The sequence below is a fragment of the Hyaena hyaena genome, unplaced genomic scaffold (assembly GCF_003009895.1).
Source record: "Hyaena hyaena isolate Hyena2069 unplaced genomic scaffold, ASM300989v1 scaffold_50, whole genome shotgun sequence".
In the NCBI taxonomy this organism is placed as follows: domain Eukaryota; kingdom Metazoa; phylum Chordata; class Mammalia; order Carnivora; family Hyaenidae; genus Hyaena; species Hyaena hyaena.
In genome coordinates this window covers 4,510,479-4,517,027 of record NW_024080682.1, presented here as the reverse complement: position 1 = coordinate 4,517,027, position 6,549 = coordinate 4,510,479, and the positions used below count along the sequence as shown (strand labels likewise).

Below are 6,549 nucleotides of genomic sequence, written 5' to 3'. Positions count from 1 at the left end.
GGTGATCACGCTTTATAGACGATTAACTGTCCAAAGTTTAAGTAACTCAAATTAAAGATAATATAATACGTACTCAAAATTTTGTTTAGGGAAAAAGACACATGAAAAGAAGGGTTTGGTGGGTCCCCATGCTAAGGCACATACTTTATAAATCCTTGAAGTTTCATTTTATTTTTTTAACGTTTATTTATTTTTGAGAGACAGAGAGCATTAGTGGGGGAGGGGCAGAAAGAGAGGGAGACACAGAACTGAAGCAGCCTCCAGGCTCCGAGCTGTCAGCACAGAGCCCGACGCGGGGCTCGAACTCATGAACCACGAGATCATGACCTGAGCCGAAGTCAGACGCTTAATCGACTGAGTCCCCCAGGCGCCCCAGAAATTTCATGTTAATATATAGCAATGGTCCATGGGGAATAAGGCCATGAAGAAGGAAGAACATGAATGTGTTAGGATGAAAGGCGTGTGTGTGCCGTGCATGAGTGCATGTGTGTGTGTGTGTGTGTGCCTGTACATGCGTGTGTCACCTGGGTGAGGAAGGGAGGTGGCTTTCTGATCCAGAGAAGGTGATACAAAGGATCATTTACCTTGTAGGGTATTTAAACACGTCTCCCTTTCATGCTCCCCGAGTCTGAGGTTTTCCTCCTCTGGGCCCTGTGGCACGTGAACTTCTGTGTCACACACAGCAGACTGAAGCCTCTTCCTGCTGGGAGGGGTGACTTGGACACCGTCGGGTAGCTCGGTGCCCAGTGCAATGCCAGTGACAGCGCAGTTCTCTACAAATAGTTGTTGAAGGAGTAAAATAATATTTAATGGCTATTGAATACCTACTATATGTCCAGCAAGAAGAATCATGAAAAATAAACTTTAGCTTAACCATTTAATTGGCGGGGACAAAAAAATAGGATAAAACCGCTCTGTCATACTTAACTAAATACCGCATGTGCGAAGGTGACAGTAAGTTCAACCAGCTTTCGGAGAGGAACATGTGTAGTGTGTGTGCATCATGGAGCTCAAAGACAGTTACATGGCCAAGGCCCGAACAGATGGGGATGCTTGAAGGCTGGGTCCTCCCGACTAGAGGTGACGGGATTTTGTGCACCTGAACTTCAGATGAAGACGACTTTGCGGAGTGATTTTGAGGTGGAGTTACAGAAGCACAGCAGCGCCTTGAGGAAGGTAAGTCTGTTGGGAAGACACGGTGTGAAGGCTCGTCGGTCAGGTGTGAGCGGTGGTGTGAGCGTGAGCGGTGGTGTGAGTGTGTGCGGTGGTGTGAGCGTGAGCAGTGGTGTGAGCGCGAGTGGTAGGATCCTGGGCTGGAAACCAGGGGTGGTAACTGATTGGAGAGGAGTGTAGAGAGAAGGAAGGAGCTAGGGAAGCTTCTAGAAGTAGCCCCGGAGGGTCCGTGGAAATGGGGTATTGGTGGAGGGCCATCTGATGGTCCCTTGAATGTAGTCGAGCTGGGCCAAGGAGCGGCCACAGGAAGGAGGAAATGCAGGGGGCTGAGTGTCGGGTAACGGAGGGGAGACCTCGGGGTGGAGGCCGGACCACTTGCCCCCAAAACCAAGGAGGAAGGAGGACTGTGTCGTGACGGGGACAGTAGTGGCCGCCCCGGGGGGACCAGAGTGTGAGGGTGGGAGGCCACGGACGGAAGCGTGATGATGGCCTCTGGCCCGCGGATGCAGGGCCGCCGCTACCACGCTGGCTCTGGAGGTTCAGGAAACACGGCAGCACAGCAGCGCGCACGTGAGGCGGGCCCCAGGCCGCGCAGCCCCCCGTGAGGCCCGGGCCCGGCCGAGCGCAGGCTCCGTCCCCTCTGCTCGAGGCCCCCGGGTGGAGAAGTGGAGGCAGGAGTCGGGGGCTGGCGGGGCGGGGGGTTCAGGCAGGCAGTGTGGGTTCTGGGGGGGGGGAGGGAGGTGGGAGTCCCTGCTGGGGAGGCTCACGCTGCTGCCCCCCACCCGCCGCCATCCTCTGTGCCCTCCCTTCTGCGACCCCACTGCGCCCGCCTTTCTTCTCTCTCCTCAGTTTGAACAATTCTGGGTTACCCGGCCCATTTCCTGCGTCTGCAGTGAGGAGCAGTGTCCCGCCAGCGCACAGAACTTGTGGGACCAAAGTGGGTGACACGGTGTGGAAGGTGACACTGCGTGAAACGTGTCGCAGGCCTGGGGGGCGTGAGCAGGGACAGAAGTGGTAACACACGGCAGTAGGCGGAGGCGGTCCGTCTGAGCCAGTTCTTAGATTGTAGTGTGTTTGCTTTCAGATTGTAATTAAAAAAATTTTTTATGTTTATTTTATTTAAATTTTTAATGTTTATTTATTTTTGAGAGAGAGAGACAGAGTGTGAGCAGGGGAGGGGCAGAGAGAGGGGGACACAGAATCTGAAGCAGCTCCAGGCTCTGAACTGTCAGCACAGAGCCCGATGCGGGGCTCGAACCCACGAACCCTGAGATCATGACCTGAGCCGAAGTCGGACCCCTAACCGACTGAGCCACCCAGGTGCCCCTAGATTGTAATTTTTAAAAAACTCGTCCAAATGGGCATGAATACCCGCAATTAGTCACAGATTTTTTTTTCTAATGAAACTGGTTTTGCTCCTGTTTTTTGGAAGACTGAATCCATGATGAAAATGATGTGTTTTTGGCTCCTTAAAAAGATGGGGCTGGTGAGCCCAGAGCTTCCCTCTGGCAATAGGTTTAATGAAGAGAGGCTTGTGCTAATCTGGTTACCAGTCGCCCCTATTGAGGAGAAGGTGGAAAAGTCTTTTTCGCATCCTGAAATTCTGAAAAAGTTAGCGACAAATCTTCAATGGAACCTTTGCCTCTTCAGCCATTTACTGTATTGATTCAGTAAGTTGATTGATTGTTCTTGATTTCAGACATTTTAAATCTAAGATTTTGTTTGTTTCTGGTTTTTCTTCATCTTTCATTTCTTTTCCCACCTCTCCCCTCATACTGTCCCCCTCCCCCCTTTTGTGGTCTTCTAAATTTCCATGAATTGAACCCTAATGAAAAGACTTATGACTCCGTTTGGTAAAAACAGACATCAGCGAAGAAACCCAAAAGACTGAAGCCGGAAACAAACAAAAAAACTCTTTTGTGTTTTCATCCTCTCGGCTATTTTAGAATCATCTTTTACAAAGACGTGAGTAGCCGTGTGAAACATTTGGCAGAATAGAGCCGATCATTACAGCCCATTGGGTAGTGATTTTATTTTCTGATGGATTCCTTAATAATAATTACATTGAACTGCCATGTAATTAAATGTTTATCTGCCATGTAAATTGTGTATTTCATCAAAATTACGTGATTTACACAGCAAGGATAATTATCCTATGATTATGAGGCAGTGACCTTGAACTGTACCTTAATAATTAGTTATAGTTCCTGATTTAATTAAATCACTGAACCAGATCTTGCCAGGTAAGCAGGCGACTAACCACAGGCACAGGAGGGCTCAGATGCATAGGTGTTGTGATAAAAATCACCTGCCTCACTAACGATGCATTAAAGAGCGAGGCGGGGCTGTGACCCCAGCTCTTGAGGCTCCTGCAGCCTTGACTGGTGACAACACTGCCCTGTGCTTTTATTATTCGTGTCAGCCCACATTTGTGCCCTCCCGGGAGAGAAGGTGAGCCCATGGAGCATCCCTTCGCTGCAGGAAGTGACCCTCATCCTGGGCAAGGACCTCACTGAGCATCCAGGCATAATTCCATGAGCCCGTCCACGGATTGGTTTAGGAATGGGAATGGGGCCCAGGCTGGCCAGCGGGACTCAGGAGAGCTTCGCGGGTGCTGGGAGAAGCCCTTCCTCTCTTCAAAGAGAGAGTCATGGAAAACCTCTGCTTCTTTCTTGATGTGCTCATGGAGGTCTCGTAGTCAAGGTCAGGGCTGGGTGCCCGCCTGGAGGGAGGGGCTCCTTTGTGCTCACCATGCTGTCCTTAAACCTTTGAGGCCCAGACAGCTCTGGCCGGTCTCTCACTGCAGGTAGTTTTTCTGTTGCTTGAGGGCCAAGGCACTCCGACCGATGAGTGACATTCTACCTGCGCACAGCTTTTGTCCCCTGGGCAGATGGAAACGCACCCTTTGTTCTAAAGCCTGCTTACTCCCTCAGCTTCCGGCTGTGTGATTCCTGGCCAGTCCCACACTGAATTCAGGTGTAAATAAAGAGAGATTTGTCACTATTGAAACTACCCAATCAAGTGACCTTCTGGAAGAGGAATTTCAAATCAATTGTAACAAGTGGCCTAAGGTATGAAGAGTGTGCCAGTTATGGATGGCACGCACGTGGGGTCACTCGTGGAAGGAGCTGTTGTTAGCATGGCTTTTTGCATCTCGCTGTTCACCAACATTTTCTGACTTAAAAAAAAAATCACAATGTAATTGGACCAGAAAGCATTACAAATAGCAGAATTTCCCCTAGGAAATTTCTTCATCTTTAACGATCTCTCACGTAATCTCCTTTAAAGAGTATCATCTCCCGGTTTGGAATGGTGGCTAGCTTTATTTTTAATTAAGAATGTTTGGCCTTGTCTGCATTTTTTATATATCTTCATTTTATTTATTTGTTTTTTTAATGTTTATTTTTGAGAGAGAGACACGGAGGGCAAGTGGGGGAGGGGCAGAGTGAGAGGGAGACACAGAATCTGAAGCAGGTTCTAGGCTCTGAGCTGTCAGCACAGAGCCCGACGCGGGGGCTTGAGCTCATGAGCCATGAGATCATGATCTGAGCCGAAGTCTGGCACTTAACCTACTGAGCCACCCGGGCGCCCCTGTGTATCTTCGTTTTACACCTGGACTCACCTAGTGATTTCATTTTTGTCTTCTGTGCATCTCACCGTCTTTGTAACTGTTGACACGGAAGGACACTGGACACTGCCCCCCCTCCCCGTTCCTGCCGTGTGCCTGTGCGTAATCGCTCACAGTTAGCTCCTGTTTCCAAATGTCTGAGAGCCCTGTGGCCCATCTATTTGATTAGGTATATTCTTGGTATAATATTGCTTCAAAGATTAATTTACAAAACATACAATTTGATGTTTTTAATTAATAGCCTACCGTGGGGCGAAGTTCAGTGGTGTGACCCAACGGTCAGGACCCACGGCGTATGAAGCGTTAATCACCCATTAGCCTACCTACTCCCATGACCTGTTGATCCATCAGCTTGCTTACAAGAAGAGAGCTAAATGGTCCTAAGAGGTATTTTATATAACCCAAAAAATGTCCATGAGAAGTTGATCCTCGGATGAAAAAGGAAGTAGGAAACACTTTCATTGATTTCCAAGGCATTTTACTGCCTTCCACTGCAGAGCGGGTGGATGATTGAGGGAACGGCACGCACTTTTCCCCAGCACCCCCTGACAACGCTGGTGAAGTGACTCGACGAACTCGGATTCCTAAAAAAGGAGGGGGCATCAAAAATGATTTCTGCAGATCTTGGGAATGCGTGATATCAAGCCCAAGTTGTAACCAGGCTTCATTTACTAAGTGCTGCATTACCTCATCCTGTAGTTTAACTATGGATTTTCTATAAATCTTCATACGGCCAAACATGATAAACTGCTCAACACATCACAGAACAAGGCAGCGCTTATTAGCACTTGAGAAGTTATTGATCGCTGGTCTTGATTAATCTTTTATGGGTCTCCGTAGTATTAATTCCAGAGGCTAGACCGGGGTACCCACGGCGGGGCCCATTCACAGTTTCTGTTTCAATTACGAGGTTTTTGACGCCTGCAGCGATTATTCTAATTGTGACTTTTCTAGTACAGATTGGTTTTGGTCTCTATTTATCAACAATGAGCATTTTAAAATTAAATTTATTTTCAAGACATGGCAGGAAGATGAAAAGTGTGTTCCAAAAGGGTGTTTCATACTTAAGGGTAAAAAGGAATTTTTATGTATGTTTTAAAATAAAATTTACTTTTCTTGATTATATACTTTCTTTTTCTTGACTATATACTTATATACTTAAGAAGTATATATATTTATACAATTGTGTGTGTGTGTGTGTGTCAGCCTGTTTTTAACCTGAGAAATCAGGAGTTTTACAAAGGAACAATTTGTCTGACGGTGCTGATTTTCACTACTGATCGTGTTTGCCTCTAAACTGGCAACATATTTTGGGGTAGAATTCTATCATAGGTGCGGTGATTTTAGTAACTTTAGAAGTGAGCAGTGGAGGCTGCAGAGGTCTTAGTAGGGAAGGGGTGGGGGCACAAGGTACAGGGGTACAGGGGCAGCCCCCTGGGGTGGGGACGGGGGTGGGCAGCCCCCTGGGGTGGGGGGTGGGGCGGGGTAACCCCCTGGTGTGGGGACGGGGGTGGGGCAGCCCCCTGGTGTGGGGGGTGGGGCGGGGTAACCCCCTGGTGTGGGGACGGGGGTGGGCAGCCCCCTGGTGTGGGGGGTGGGCTGGGTCAGCCCCCAGGCATTTCACACCCCCGCCCCCCCAAGAGGGGGTGCCGTGCCCCAGGTTCCTGACCCGTACCCCACAGCGAGTCTGCATGTCCTGGCACCTGGCACAGGCTTCTTTAATTCAACTCGTTAGTTAATAGCTTTGG

General features: G+C 48.9%; 1 long non-coding RNA gene across 1 annotated transcript; it reads left to right on the top strand.

The window, feature by feature from the left end:
* The first annotated feature begins 2,471 nt into the window (after positions 1–2,471).
* LOC120230942 lies at positions 2,472–5,924 on the top strand. The gene is made up of 2 exons (XR_005528217.1): positions 2,472–2,843; positions 5,043–5,924. It is a non-coding gene; the product is annotated as an uncharacterized LOC120230942 (long non-coding RNA).
* Positions 5,925–6,549: the final 625 nt, after the last annotated feature.